The following is a 13,497-nucleotide window of genomic DNA, read 5'->3' on the forward strand; positions in this document are numbered from 1 at the left end:
TTAGCGCAGGAGATTGGTTTGTCACAATTTTTCAAGATCACAACCCTGATGGTTGGAATCAGGGCTTTCATTCGGATCAATTGGGGATCGAAATTGACATCAACAAGGGGATTTTCGGGAGTTTAAGGAAACTTAAGATCTGAATTGAATGGCATTGGGTTCCGATCATCATCAAGATGGAATCGCGGATCTATACAGGTTGTATGTTATATAGGTTGCGACTCTTTAATTCTTTTCTTATATATTAAGGAGATCGACCTAAATAATCAAAGATTTGGTTTTATCAGGGCATGGAGTTTATGGTATTTTTGAGATTTGAGATTGAAAAGTATCAATCTACATCAATACGGGTTCATGGAGGAATATTTTGTGAGGGAAGATACGGAAAATTGGGGTCACTATAATAGGAAGATAGCATTGTCTCTCCGGTGCATCATTCTCATATCATCATCCTGTTATATCAGAGCTCAAAAGTGGATTATTTTTGCTGTTATCATGACACATAGTCAATTATTGAGCCACGGTGAGGAATTGAGGAACGACGAGGGCGCTTGCAAGAGACTGAAGACTTCGGTGGCGCATTTTGACAACTCCGCGCTAATCAAGACCTACTCCAAAACCTTGATTGGGAGGTGTATGAATCCGAAGGAGCAGGAAATGAAGGCACTGTTCACAAACTTTCTAAAGATTTGGAAATTGGAGGAAAAGGGTTACTGGTATTGATTTGGGATTTGGCAAGTTCCAGTTCAATTTCAAGACGGAGGAGGACCTTGAAGCGGTAGTGAAGCAGCAGCCTTTCCACTTCGACTATTGGATGCTCTCCTTGGCGAGGTGGCAACCAAAGCAGTCCAAGTCTTTTCCATCAGAGATCATGTTCTGGATCCGAATCACTGGAGTCCCGCTTGAGTTTAGGACGGTCCCTACTTTTGAGAGTATTGGCCGTGCTATGGGAAGAATGATTGCAGTTGATTTGGATCAAAATCGTGTTCAGGTGGTGATTGATGCCTTCAAAGAGTTGTGTTTCGAAACTAATGTGGACTTCAAAGGAGGAGAATTCTATGATGGTAAGGAAGTGGCGGTTTCATTGCGCTATGAAAAACTTTTTGGATATTGCAAGCTATGTGCTAGTCTCTGTCACAAAGATGAGTTATGCCCACTTCAGTTGAAAAACTCAAAGAGGAGTCAAAAGCGAAGGAGGGAGACCAGAGATGGCAATGGAGGATGATATGACGGTGCGAAGCATGATGATCGAGCTCAGAGCTACAAAGGCGTGGTCATTAATGGTAATACGGGTCAAGATGTTCGAAGGGAAGGAGACAGCCGGGAGTACTATGGGAAGGGTAAGGGTAAGATGTTCGAAGCACCAGACTCTAAATGGGTCAAGGTAGCTGATCGAGGATCTAGGAGACCTTCTAACCACCATGGAAAATACAGAGGAGATAGCGAGGGCTCACGGTACAAATCTACGCGTTGAGAAGACGTGAGAAACGGTGTTACAGAAGTGGGAGCTGGTGCTCGAGAGTCACATATCAGGCCTTCTTCAGGACAGTCAAGAGCGGATCAAGGCCAGAGGGTTCCACCTCAGGAAGTTCGAGAAGAAGGAGAGATCAAGAACAATAGAGATGATGATACAATGTTACCATCTATAGAGTTTCAACTGGAATAGGCTAAGACGCAAGCAGAGGAACAGAGGTGATCTTGGAGGCTACTGATGAGGATAAGGGATTACTTATGGTTCGAGGAATGATGGAGAAGCATAAAGATATAGCAGAGGATATTGAAATGGAGATAGATGCTATTAATGCTACCCTAACGGAGAGTGGTGTGGACATGGAGGCAGAAGAGGAGTTTCAGACTCTTTCGGAGGAGGAAGCTGAGAAAGCCTCCTGGGCTCAGATAGTTCACGTTCACACACAGGAGGAAGAATAAATGGTGAATGGTGATGCTGACATTGACAAACAGGGGCAGGGGACTTGGCGACGAGGCAAGGTAACCGCAAGAGGCTTTTTAAGCCTACTATCAGTACTGCGGGAAGCACCAAGATGAGGATGGCAAGTGGGCTCGTCTCCCCACGTAAAAAGGCTGTATCTAAGGGGGGATCTCGTCATGGAGACAGCAGCAAACCGCCGGAGAGCAAGGGTCCTTCAAACCCGAAACCGGCTAATCTAAAAAAATTTAAGGTTATGGATCAAGCCTCATCTGCAGTAAGATTAAGATAGAAGGAATTGGCTTATGGGGGAGTTTTCTTCAGTTATTATAATAAATTCTATGAGTATTGGTGTTTTAAGAGTAAAAGGGAAGCAGTCATTGTGATGTTTCTTTTGGATTTTATTAAGCTTTGGAATAAAAATTTCTTCTCGTGTTTATGGTGCTTTAATCTTTTAAACGTAATTGATCCATATTGCGGAGATGGTCTTTTTACTTTGGATTGAAAACATGGAAATGCGTGGGGATTAATGTGGCTAATCTCTTCAAGGCATTGTCGGGTTTTGGAATCTGGCTGGGGGAGATATACGAAAATAAAGATTGCTTGGTCATTTGGTTGGTTCAGAATCTGAATGTATATAAGTGTCTATTGCTCATTTGGTAGGAATGGGAAAGCATTGTGAAATTATGGCTGACGCTAGTGAGGATACGGAGAGGGGTAATGGGAGGTGCATCATGGAGTTTAGAGAAAGTATATGGGTCTCATTCCTTTGGAGCTACATGGCGTTTATCATGTCGAAACAAAGGACTCCATATAGTTTTCGACACGAAATTTGGGTTACATTTATCAGTTTATCAGATGTTCTTAATTAGATCATAGGAGTGTCAAAACATTTGGTTATTCTTGTGTTTATATGATACGGAATGTGTGGAACATTCGGCAATCTATTGGAAATGGAGTATTAGGCTTGGATAGTATATCTCATACACATGAACGGTATGTAAATGTGTTGGGATCATGCGTTCTACGGGGATTTTCATTTTACCTAAATTTTATTCTTTTTAATAACTATACGGAATCGAGGAGAAATTATTTTTACAATGGTTTAGTTGGATTTTTATCTGTATATAATCCGAAGTTTACAAGTAAGGTACTATATTATATCTGGCTTCGTGAATACTGCATCAAAATATTTCACTTCTATGGTTACATTGGGTGTTTTTGGTGTTCAGTATTATTGGAACATAATTTATATTTGGCTTTATTGACGAAAATGACGATTAGTTTGATTTGGAATCTAGATTGGCGACTGTTGAGGAATGATTGGTTTAGTGGTTCTGTTCTGAATGATGGGCCCAGATGGTGTAAATTTGATTTTCATGGGTTTGCTGAACTTTTGAATGCAGTGGTAGTATGGTGGCTGTGAGACTTTGGGATTATATGATTTCGGGGTATCATTCAACCTCAATCTTCCTGTTCAAAAGAGCAATACAAATATTGTTATATATGAAAATATTAAGCTGGAACTAAAGAGGTCTCCGAAGTCATTGGACCATAAGTTATCTTCGGGAGACATGACATAACATAAACCAGATTTTTTTTTTTAATCTAAAACGAAACAAGATTTTTAATTTGTACAAGGGTATCAATCACACTTTGGACCATAAGTTATTTTCGGGAGATGTGACATAACATAAATCAACGTCATGGCAAAAACGGAGAGGTAAAGGAAAAGGAGCAGTGATGATCAGATGTAGACTGGATAGAGCCTTGGCTAATGAGGTATGGCATACATTTTTCCCATGTTCTTACACAGAATACTTGGGGATGGTGGGTTCGGATCATCGACCTATGGTTGTTTTTTGGAGGATAAATTATCAAGAAGAAAAATGGGACAGTTTAGGTTTGATAAGCGGTGGATAGGTCAAGAGGGGCTTATGGAATCAATTGTGTCAGGATGGACAGAAAATTAGGGAGGCCAATCAAAGGATTTTATTACAAAAATTAATAATTGTCGTCATGAAATATCTTCATGGCGGAAAGGCCATCAACCATATGGGAAGGAAAAAAGTAAGGATCTTCAACATGCGCTGGAAGAAGTACAAACATATAACAATAGATCACAGGAGGATGTTATTGAGGTTTCCAGGAAATTACAAGAGGCCTATTAGGATGAGGAAGAATATTGGCATCCGAAAAGCCAGAATATGTGATATCCATCTAAGGATCTTAATACTAAGTTTTACCATGCTCTTACAAAGCAATGTCGGATCCTTAATAAAATAATGGGACTCCATGATGAAGCGGGTAATTGGATAACAGAAGAGAACGGCGTTGAGAAGGTGGTGGTCGATTATTTTGATGGCTTGTTCAGTACTACTAATCCAATGGAGTTTGATAGTTTTCTGGAAGAAATAGGGCCATCAATTTCTCCTCAGATGAATCAAATGCTACTGCGATTAGCAACGGAGGAAGATGTTCGACAAGCTTTATTCATGATGCATATAGAGAAAGCGCCAGACCCGGATGGAATGACTGCTCTTTTCTTTCAACATTCTTGGCATGTTATTAAAAAGGATGTGGTTGAGTTGGTGAATAATTTTCTGGTTACAGGAGATATGGATCCACGCTTAAATATAACTAATATTTGCATGATCCCAAAAATAGAGAGACCTACAAGGATGACGGTACTAAGGCCGATAAGTTTATGTAATGTTGGTTATAAGATCATTTCGAAAGTCTTGTGTCAAATACTGAAAATTTGTCTCCCACGGCTAATTTCGGAAACACAATCGGCTTTTGTGGCGGGAAGGTTAATTTCGGATAATATTCTTATCGCGCAGGAAATGTTTCATGGACTGAGAACCAATAAGTCTTGTCAAAACAAGTTTATGGCGATCAAAACAAATATGAGCAACGCATATGATCAGATAGAGTGGAATATTATTGAGGCTCTCCTCCACAAGATGGGGTTTGATCCTCATTGGATCAAATTAATGCGAGAGTGTATATCTTTGGTTCAATATAGGGTACTTCTCAATGGTCAGCCACAAGGTCTTATAAATCCTCAGCGTGGGTTACGTCAGGAGGACCCTTTATCTCCTTATTTATTTATTATGTGTACTGAGGCTTTAATTGCGAATATAAAAAAGGCAGAGTGAGCAAGAGCTTGTCCAGCAATCTCTTATCTGCTATTTGCAGATGATACTCTTTTTTTTTGGAAGGCAAACAAAGAAGAGTGTCAAACTATTCTCAGGATTCTAAAGGAATATGAGGCTGTCTCAGGGAAACAAATTAATTTTCAAAATTCGTCAATTCAATTTGGACATAAGATCGATGAATCCAGTCATCAAGAATTGAGAGATATCTTGGGAATTCAGAACCTATGAGGAATGGGATCTTATTTAAGTTTACCAGAAAGCCTTGGAGGATCTAAGGTACAAGTGTTTGGTTTTGTACAAGATCGATTGAATAATAAGGTTAATGGATGTACTTTTAGATTTTTTACTAAAGGAGGAAAAGAGGTGATTATTAAATCAGTGATTACAGCTCTGCCAAACCATGTGATGTCTGTGTATCGGTTACCAAAAGCTATAGTAAAGAAGCTCACGAGTGCAGTAGCTCAGTTTTGGTGGAGCCCACAAGGAAGTACAAGAGGCATGCATCAGAAATCATGGGATAAATTAAGTATAGATAAAGATAATGGTGGACGAGGCTTTAAGGATCTGACTGATTTTAATATGGCGATGCTTGGAAACCAACTGTAGCGGCTGATTGAGAAGCCAAATACTCTTTTTTCACGAGTTTTCAAAGGACGGTACTACAGGAATGATTCACCCCTGGAACTGATACGCTCATACTCCCCGTCATATGGCTGGAGGAGTATTATATTTGCTAGATCTTTGGTTGTAAAGGACTAATTAAACGGGTTGGAACATGGTCATCTATTTCAGTATGGAATGATCCTTGGATCCCATCCACTCGCCCGAGACCAACAAACAAAAACCTTCATAACAGTTACTCGGACCTCACAGTGGATTCTCTCATTAATTCAGAATCCCAAACATGGAATTTACCGGTAATTAGGTCTTTGGTGGGTCCACACGATGTCAAAATTATTGAAACTATTCCATTGAGTAGAATTCAGATGGAAGATAGGAATGGATGACATTTCACTAACAATGGGAAATATACAGTACAATCAGAATATCAAGTAGAACAGGTCTATCCTGACAAGGAAAAACCACCAGAAACTTATGGACCCACAGTGGATACACTCAAAGCCTTCTGCTGGAAAGTGAGGTGTCCTTCGAAGATAAAGCATTTTTTATGGCAGCTGCTCTCAGGTTGTATAGCGGTAACAAAAAATCTATAAGCGAGAGGGATACAAAGAAATACACGTTGTGCATGGTGTGGAGAACTGCAGGAATCAATAAATCATGTGTTCTTTGAATGTCCTCTAACACGTCAAGTGTGGGAACTATCTAAGATTCCATCGAATCCAAACTTTATTCCTATTGGTTCTCTTTTTGCCAATATGGACCATATGTTTTGGAGAGTCAACCCAAAGATGGATGACCACCAGTTTGCATGGATATTATGGTATATTTGGAAAAATCAGAACAACAAAGTGTTTAGAACCCTCGATATTGATCCGAGGGAAACGCCTAAATTATCAGAATTGGAGTCAATACTTTGGGTCGAGGCACATATTATCAATAATCAGAGGTTGGTGACCAGACCCATTCTAGTGACTACATGAAGATGGTGTTTCGCAGATGGTTCCTGGAAAGATAAGGAACTATTCTCAGGCAAGGCTGGTTTAGCACGGTACCGGGTTTTGATGGTTTGTTATGGGCAAGGAATGTAAGGGCATGTCTGTCACCTCTACATTCAGAGATGGAGGCATTAATTTGGGCAATGGAAAGCATGAAGAATTTAAGAGAGTTTCAGGTTACATTTGCAACGGATTATTCTCAATTGGTGAAGATGGTTTCAGAACCAGAAGAATGGCCAGCATTTGAAAGCTATCTGGAAGACATTAAGCTTTTAAGAAGAAGCTTCCTCAACTCAGATATCGTTCATGTACCTAGGACGGAGAACCTAAGGGCGGATAGCTTGGCACACCGTGCTTGGAAACAACCGTCTTTCGTCGTACACATGGATGCAGAGTTACCTATTTGGTTTACATAGTCAACATGAGTCTATGTTTGCTGTGAAAAAAAAATACATCTTGGGAAACTTTCCACTACTAAGGTAGTTTTTGGGTGGTGAAAGACACCATTACCCCCACCAACAACAAACCTTCTCATTATCTCCTCCTCCTTTTGTGCCAAGTGATTTCGTATTTCACTTATTTTAAATTTATCTAAGCAGTTTTTATTTAACTTTTAATCAAATCGCTTTATCTCTAATTTACTCTCTGAATCGTAGCAACAAAATTAAAAGTGCGGTGGAGAAAAAAAACTCGAGGTAGCTCCAACGGCGGCAGAAATTCTGTAAAAGTTGCATATGTGAGAGAGTAATTGTCATGAGAGAGTAACTGATGTTTGAGAAAGGCAAGGAGTATAAGATGAGGAGGATGGGAAGTCACCGTAGTTAGTTGAAGGTGAAGATTTGGTGACTAAGAGAATGAGGGGAGAGATGACGATTCGATGACAGAGAAGAATGTGAAAGTGAAGAAGTGTAAAGACACTAGGAATGATTATGAGAGGAGGGAGGAAAGTGTAGTATAAGATGGTGCTTCTTGGGTTCTGATGGGGGTGGTGCGCTAGACCACAAACACCGACGTCATCTTCTTTGCAGATATATCAACATTGAGCGCCTCACATTTTCCCGTCACAACTGTGCTAACCCAACTCCACAACATCAAATTCCCTAAGATTTATTGTTAAGGACATTAGCTGGATGGTCATTCAAGTCTTCGACGATGGCGGCAGACATAAGGTTGTTATTTTGTATTGTTGCGTGAACGTGTACCCATTATGTGTGAGAGATATACAACATCAAATCTGGCCAAGTAAAAAGGTTTGGTCTGTTTTAATTTGATAAGTTTTAGAGGAGATGTGTGGGGATAGTGTCTGATTTATATGGATATAATTTGACAGTGTCTTGAGTGTTTTTCTTGAAATGGTGTACATCTTTGTTTTGATACTAGTTTTGATTTTTGACAAGTGGTTAAGGAAGAGAAGCTCCATTAGGGCGACTTCCAAGTTGAAAGCTCCATGAGTTTCGGTGCTTCACATTGGTGTCGATCGACGCCAAGCTTTAAGCATCGACTGACGAAGACAGACAAACATCGATCGACATAAGTTTCTCTACACCGATCGACAGAGGAAGATGCATCATGCGCGACCGTTAGAATCCGAACTCACGAGGTCTGACATCGATCGACCCCAGGATCCAGCCGCCAATCGACATCCAGACTCAAACAACGATCGACACATCTAAACTAGCATCGATCGACGACCACCTATGACCTACCGAGTGCAGTTGCCAAAGATAGATGTATCACACCTGAAAGCATCTAGCGTTGCGTGCTCCTGGTGCTGTTCCGGTTGCTCAGCCTAAGAACCAGAAGAGGAAGCTTGCCAAGAGTGATAACGGGGAATCTTCGCCGCAAGGAGGATCGAGCCTAGCGTCGGGACTTCACGGCAAGGTTTGTCTCTCACCTGAATTCTCGATTTCTTTCTCGGACTTAGTCTTAAAAAAATTTTTTTGTTCGCAGTTCATGTCGTTGATCGATGGAATGATCAGCGAGTTCGGTTCTGAGACCAGTCGTCTTACCGGGGAGTTGGTGGAGCTTCAGGGTAGATGGTCCGAGACCGAGGCCATGCTGACGGCTGTCAAAGATTCTCATTCCGCGAAGGTGTCGAAGCTAGAGGTTGCGATAGGGGAGCTCGAGAGGGACCTCGGGAAGACGGCGAGTTCCTTGCTTAAGGAGAAGAAAGCCAGAAAGGCCAAATCCTAGGAGGTGCGTCGGCTTCAGCGTCAGATCGAGGGTGATGGGGGACTAGCAAGCCGCGGGATCCAAGAGGCCACGGATGTTCTTCGCTCAGAGTTTCAGGCTCGCTTGGCGAAGATTTCTGCTTCTCTGGGTTCCCTCGAGTGTATCCAGAGCAGGGACTTAGCTTTGGCGACGATTGAGGGCTGGATGGCCGTGGTTCGGTCGTTCGAAAGTGAGGCTCCCCCGACTATGGAGGCGGAAGAGGCTCGACTGTCCGGTTGTAAGGGAGATATGGCAGCCGTGGATGGAGATTTCGATCTTATCCTAGCTGACCTGAAATCCGCGTGCTTCCTTCCGACGTGTTCAGAAGACCCAGAGGGGAAAGACCCGATGGTCGGAGAAAACAGAGGTGACGCGGCTCCAGGATCGGACGAGGCGACGGGTGAAGAGGGGGCGTGAGTTCTGAGGATGACTTGGGTTAGATCTCTCGCGAGAGATTTGTTTTTATGTTTCTATGTTTTGGCCTTAAACGGCCTTATTTCGTGTTTCGGAACTGGCCGTGTGTGGCTTTGAATCCCTGTCGCTCTGCGGCTTTTTATGATGAGATAATCAAATGGTACTTTTTTTTACGAGTTAGTGTATAGTGGGGAAGGAAGGTGATGAGTTGTCGTCTCATATCCTTCTTCGATTGCGAAATGTTTCATTCGAGATCTGTTTCGAGAGTTCTTCCGCGAGATGTGGGCTTCGCGGGGGCGCTGAAGATATTGAATATAAACATAGAGGCATGGTTTAGGGATCTCGTATCTTTTGATATCATGCCTTGAGATGTTAGAGACCAGTGCGCTGGGTTTAGGGTAAGACCTAGGTTTACTTTTGGTTTTAAGGTTTGTGCGATGACTAGCCGGCTATCGTTTTTCCTGTTGCGATTTCTTCCTGACTCGTACCGATTTAAAGTCCGCGATAGGTTCTCGGCTTATACGACTTGTTTGATACGAATCGAGCATCTCTCCGGAGACAATTTTTAAGCCAACCAGAAGTGCTGGACCAAAATTTTGGATTTATTTTATAGCGCTATTATCCTTGTGTCGGATGTAGGAGAGTCATCTTTGCGAGATGACTATGTCTGTTTAGGACGTTCGCGAGTTCGATGTGATCAGCATCAGACTTAGCGACGGATGTCGCCGTTTTGAGTTTTTGCGCAAAATATGTTTTTAAAGTGTACCTTGTACATAAAAAATTTTGTTGACAGAGGTTTCGTTTTTCGTTGTTCGGAAGAAATAACTCTTTGAGACATCTCTTGCGACGTCTCGCGATGCTAAATATTGCTTCTTCCTAACGGCCGAGTGCTCTGAGTAAGTAGTTTGCTTGGTTAAGATGAGTCGGAAACATCGGGTGTGTGGTCGGATGTTTTCGAATTTGGGAGTATACGAGTATACGTATCCACTCCTCCCCTTTTTAACGAGGGGGGGGGGGACAGCTGAATTTGTCTTTTGACAAACTGCCTACGTACTCCTTATGGAGATCAAGCCGTCTCGTAGTTCGGTGATGGCGAGTTGGTTTGTTTAGTGATAGTATTTTTTAAGATGCATCGCGTTCCAGGTTCTAGGAATTTTTACGCCTTGCATGTTGGCTATTTCGTAGGAGCCTGGTCGGACGACTTTTTCGATTTTATAGGGACCTTCTCAGTTTGCTCCAAGTTTTCCCGCGTTTCGTTCAGCGGTGTTTTGGAAGACTTTTCGAAGGACCAGATCTCCTTGATTAAACCTACGATTTCGTACGTTGGAATTATAGTATTTTGCAGCGGCGTGCTGGTAATTTGGGATTCAGATGAGCGCTCGATCTCGGCGCTCATTAATGAGATCGAGATCATCCAGGAGCATGGCATCGTTGAGTTCCTCCTGTTCGGATAGTAACCTTCTTCGAACGCCGGGGAACTCTACTTCTGCGGAAAGCATGCATTCCGTGCCGTATACCAAAGCGAAGGGAGTTTCTCCCGTTGCTCGCCTTGGGGTGGTACGGTGAGACCAGAGGACTCCCTCGAGTTCGTCGGCCAACCTGCCCTTTTTGGCCACTAAACGTTTCTTCAGTCCGTTGAGAATGGTCTTGTTGATTGTTTCAGCTTGTCCTTTGCATTGCAGATATCTGGGAGTTGACTTGTTGAGTCGTATCTTCTATTTTTTGCAGAATGCTTCGAACCGGGTGGAGATAAACTGAGACCCGTTATCGGTTACGATCTCGTAAGGAACTCCATGCCTACAGATGATGTTTTTCCATACGAAATTTTCGACTTGGACATCTTTTATACTTGCGTATGAGTCCGCCTCTACCCATTTTGAGAAAAAATCGGTGAGGACTAGAAGGAAACGCGTTTGCTTTGAATTATGAAGAGGTCCGACAATATCCATGGCCCAGCGCATAAATGGATAGGGCGATGTGATGGAGGAAAGGACTTCAGCCGGTTGTCGGATGGTTGGCGCATGCCTTTGGCATTTTTCGCATTTCCATGAAAACTTCTCGCAATCTCCGATCATCGTTGGCCAGTAGTATCCATGGCGTTTGATTTTCATGGCTAGCGATCTTCCACCGGAATGGTTTCCGCAGGAACCGGAATGTACTTCCTCCATTACTTTTCGTGCTTTTTCCCCTTCTAGACACGTCATAAATTGTCCAGAGAATCTCCATTTGTAAATTTTGCCGTCCACTGTTACGTAGCGTGCGGCCTGTGTTTGGATTTTACGGGCTGCCCATTTTTCGGTGGGCAGTTGCCCGTCGAGAATGTAGTCTCGAATCGTCTGAAGCCATGGGGTATCGCAGCCGTAATCAGATTGCTCCGATTGTGGTTGAATCGTAATTTCTTCTTCCTCGTCATCTTGACCTTCGATGAGATTGACGACGATTGGTGGTCCGATGCTCGGATGTTCAATGAACTCGACTGGAATTACCCTTTTAAGTCTTGGGTCGGAACTTGATGCTAGGGCCGCGAGGGCGTCTGCCTGGACGTTCTCGGAACGGGGAATTCGCGTAAGGGCAAAAACAGTCAAAAATTTGAGCAATACTTTGGACCAGTTTGAGGTACGCGTCCATCCGTTCCTCTCTGGCTTCATACTCTCCGCTGAATTGACTGGCCACTAACTGGGAGTCGCAGTAAGCATGGAGATTACGTATTTTTAAGCCGTGAGCCAAACGTAGCCCTGCGATGAGTGCTCCGTATTCGGCCTCGTTGTTTGAGGCGTGGAATTCCAGCCTTAACGATTGTTCCAAGATCTCGCTCGTTGGAGATGTGAGACGGATTACGATGCCCGATCCCTGCTTGGATGAGGATCCGTCGACGTGGAGGAGCCAAGTGGAATTTGGTTCCTCATTGGTTATGGTCCCCGTTGGAAGTTCGACTAAGAAGTCTGCGAGTACTTGTGATTTTGCGCTCGTCCTTGGTAGGTACTCGATGTCGTACTCGCTCAATTCGACCGCCCACTTGGCTAGTCGGCCTGACTGACTTGGGCTATGCAGAATTGTCCGTAGGGGAAAGATCGTGAGGATGACGATCGTGTGGGATTGGAAATATGGTCTTAGTTTTCGGGCCGATGTTACGACCGCGCATACCAATTTTTCCATTAATGGGTACCTAGACTCGACATCCAGCAAGGTTTTGCTTATGTAGAAAATAGGTTTCTGCTCCCCGCGTTCTTCCCTGATCAGGACTCCACTTACGGCCGTTGCCGACACAGCGATGTATAAGAATAAAGGCTTCCCTTCCACGGGTTTTGCAAGGACTGGAAGAGTAGCTAAATAACGCTTCAGCTGTTGGAAGGCGTTTTCGCATTCTTCCGACCTTTCAAATTATTTATTTCCTCGCAAGACATCGTAGAAGGGCAGGCACTTGTCTTTTGATCGTGAAATAAATCGGTTAAGCGCCGCGATCCTACCGGTCAGCTTTTGGACTTCCCGCTTATTCTTTGGAAATGCCATCTCGATTAATGCGTTGATCTGTTTTGGATTTGCTTCGATGCCGCGGTATGTGACCAAGTAGCCGAGAAATTCCCCTGATGCCACGGCGAATCTACATTTTGTCAGGTTGAGCTTCACGTTATGGGAATTTAATTGCGCAAAACATTCCTCGAGATGTGACACGTGATCTTTTGCTTTTAGGGATTTGACGAGCATGTCGTCATTATAAACCTCCATCGTTTTTCCGAATTGTTTGGAGAACATTCGGTTTACGAATCGTTGGTAAGTTGCATCAGTGTTTTTGTGGCCAAAGGGCATTACCTTATAGCAATAAGTTCCGCGATCGGTGACGAACGCAGTCTTCTCACGATTGTCGGGATTCATCCTAATTTGATTATAACCCGAGAAGGCGTCCATGAAGGATAAGAGCTCGTTGCCCGCTGTTGCTTCTACCAATCGATCAATATGTGGTAGAGGGAAACTATCCTTTGGACATGGTTTGTTTAGGTCGGTAAAATCCACGCAAACTCGCCATTTTCCGTTTTTCTTTTTGACTACACAGGGTTCGCGAGCCAGTCTGGGTATCTTACTTCTGTTATTGACCCGACTTTAAGCAATTTTTCGACCTCGTCGTTTACTGTGGAAGCACGTTCGGGTCCTAGCTTCCGTCTTTTTTGTT

Source organism: Brassica rapa, chromosome A06, assembly GCF_000309985.2.
Source record: "Brassica rapa cultivar Chiifu-401-42 chromosome A06, CAAS_Brap_v3.01, whole genome shotgun sequence".
Lineage (NCBI taxonomy): Eukaryota > Viridiplantae > Streptophyta > Magnoliopsida > Brassicales > Brassicaceae > Brassica > Brassica rapa.